Genomic DNA, 3,109 nt, shown 5'->3' with positions numbered 1-3,109 from the left:
AATTTTAATTACCTTTTTCTGATATCTGAAAAGAAACAGCAAAACACATATTAAACAACACTAATAATAAATGAAAAAGCATAAAAATAAACAAGCTTTTGATGGTTTTATAGATATTTCAAAATTATGAGTGCAAAAATAACCCTAACCCTAACCACGTATATTACGACCTTCGTACTTCTCTCTTCTTTAATCTACCATCACGTCTATGCTCTGATCCTGGTTACTTGTGAGTATACCTTGGCACCTCACCATCTCTCACCTGCTTTCTCTCTCTCTCTCTCTCTCCTACACTTTCACTGTTTCCTACTCTCTCTCTCTCTCTCTCTCTCTCTCTCTCTCTCTCTCTCTCTCTCTCCTTCTCTCCTTCTCTTGTTTTCCCTCTGACTAGGTAACCAAGCATCTCCTTTACATCACTACACCTTTTCTGTCCTCTCTTCCTTTCTCTCTTTGTTCCTCTCTCTTTCCATCTCTTTCTCTTCTCCCTCTATTTTTCTCTCCCTTTCTCTCTCTCTCTTTCACTGGGTAACCATGTACCTCTTCTATAGCCAGACCCCTATTCCTGTCTCTCTATTTCTCTGTCACACTCTAACCTTTCATCATCTGATACCCGATCACCTCATCCAGTGGCCCCTCCGTTATAACAAGATGTCTGTTTCTTTCTCTCTGTCTCTCTGTCACACTCTAACCTTTCATGCTTTGTCATAAGTTTCCCTCCTCAAATGCCCCCGCCCCTCCCAAAATTCCTTGTCTTGTGAGTTACTTGGTGACCTTACCAATGCTGGTGCCACATAAAAGGCATCCAGTCCACACTGTAAAGTGGTTGGCATTTGGAAGGGCATTTAGCACTAAAAATCATGTCAAAACTAACCTCGCCTGTGCTAGTGCCACATAAAAAGCACCAAGTCCACTCTGCAGAGTGGTTGGTGTTAGGAAGGGCATCCAGCCGTAAAAATAGTGAAAACAGACACGGTAGCCTACGGCAGTTTTCTACGTGACCGGCTCCTGTCAACCGTCCTACCCATTACCCATGCATGCGTGGAAGACGGACGTTAAACGATGCTACTGCTGCTGCTGCTGCTGCTGATGATGATGATGATGTGTGTGTGTGTGTGTGTGTGCTTTCTTTTACTGTAATAATCATTTCTAGTAAACGCACAAGGCCTGAAATTTTTTGGGGAAGGGGCAATTCGATTACGTGGACCTCAGTGCGTAACTGGTACATATTTCCTCGAGCCTGAAAAGATGAAAGGGTGAAAGTCGATCGTGGCGGAATTTGAACTCAGAACGTAAGCACAAGCGAAATGCCGCTAAGCATTTTGCCCGGCGTGCTAACGGTTCTGCCAGCTCACCGCCATTTCTTTTACAGTAATGATAAATACCTACACACACACACACACACACGCACACACACACACACACACACACACACACACACACACACACACACACACACACACACACACACACACGCACAGAGTCCAATGATGGACTAGCTGTTCGAAATTTCGACGTCATTGTCATTCTTGTACAAGGAGGGAATAATTCTTCAGATCAATGTAAAATTGTTTTTATTATAACATTAATATATACATATATACATACATATATATATATATGGACACACCTACACAGTACACCTACACAGTACACCTACACAGTACACCTACACACACACACACACACACACACACACACACACACACACACACACACACACACACACAAACACACATATGTAAACAAATTTTCTTTATAGTTACAGGTCCTTCAACCCCTTGTGTTTGGACTAAAACTGACAGAATTTTTATCTACTTTGCACTGCCGTTGTCATTTATAGCGATAACCTTAACATTTTTGTCCCTGATACGGCAACACTTGCCATTGACAAATGAAACGACGACCCCAGGAGGAAGCAGATAAGAAACGGCTGCTGGAAATAGGGATAAAACTTGCAAACTGCGGATTGTATAAAAAGGTCGTAGAATATGTCTACCAGGAATGATCCCAGTCACAACAATGTTTCTTCCCCTCCAAAACACAAAATTTATTAATGACGGCTGCATCAAGAATGGTCTCAACAGCGAATAGATGATGTCCTTCCGCACAAGACCCAAGGAAACTGAAAGACACAATGCAACAAGAGCGTGAAAAGCTGTTTAAAGTGTATATATATAAAACGTTTCTTTGTTTTAAAAATGTTTCCAGAGATATGGTTCCTCAGCATTGATCCAACATTATGTCACGCCAGTTTTGCATAATGTCACACAACAAGAATCGGTTCTAACTCCTTTAAAAAAAAAATTAAAAAACGCCACCGTTATTTTGTTTTTGTTTTTGCGAAGACATGTTCGTATATATTGTCTAATATTTTTGAAACGAGAAAACGCGGTGTTATTCCTGTTGTGATTTGAACCCGGAACGACACAACTGAATCTTATTAAATCTTCGGATCTTCGGGGTACATCTCTTTAATATCTTTGTCATATCATGGCCCTTCTTAGCCCCAATATATTATTAGGAGTGTTGAGAATTTGACAAGGTAAAAACCACGTTTGCTTAACAACCCTCAGGCATGTTGGACATTTCCGTGGAGTTTATAATATGACGGCAATTAACATCGTAATTAGCGAATATTAATGTGACTAAAGAAAAATGAACGAAAGAAACAACGAAGGAAACAAAGAACTATTTCACGGACCAGTGGTCATACGCTGTATCTCCTGTATTAACTGAATCGAGAAAATTTTGATGGATTTGAATTCGTTGAAACCGGGATTGAACATTCAATTCATGAATTTTTCTTCTCCACAAAAATAAACATTTTCGCACCTTTAAAGAATTTGTGGTTTTACTTTGCTGTAGATCGAACCAATTTTTAAAAGTCAGGTAATTGTAGTATTGTTATTTTATAGCCGGAAAAGGTTTTATGTTCCAGGTAGTACAGCAGCTCCCAAAATTACCTCTCTGCACCTAGGAGCAGGCATACATGGTTGGCTGGATAAGAAGTTCGCTTTGCAGCCACATGACTACTGGGTTCAATCTCACCCTGCGGCAATAGTCTCTGGCTGACCATTGTTCTGGGAGTGGATTTGGGAGACGGGATCTG

At 40.7% G+C, this 3,109-nt stretch overlaps 1 long non-coding RNA gene across 1 annotated transcript in view; it reads left to right on the top strand.

Annotated features, from left to right (window-relative positions):
* The window catches only part of LOC149130886 (uncharacterized), a 13,474-nt gene extending 10,632 nt beyond the window's left edge, over nt 1-2,842 (top strand). Inside the window, exon 2 of the long non-coding RNA XR_016238588.1 lies at nt 1,760-2,842. This is a non-coding gene — a long non-coding RNA (uncharacterized LOC149130886). The remainder of the gene's footprint in view (nt 1-1,759) is intronic.
* The last annotated feature ends 267 nt before the right edge of the window (nt 2,843-3,109 follow it).

The sequence above is a fragment of the Octopus bimaculoides genome, chromosome 27 (assembly GCF_046866305.1).
Source record: "Octopus bimaculoides isolate indiv1 chromosome 27, ASM4686630v1, whole genome shotgun sequence".
NCBI lineage: Eukaryota > Metazoa > Mollusca > Cephalopoda > Octopoda > Octopodidae > Octopus > Octopus bimaculoides.
This window is presented reverse-complemented; position numbering and strand designations above follow the sequence as displayed.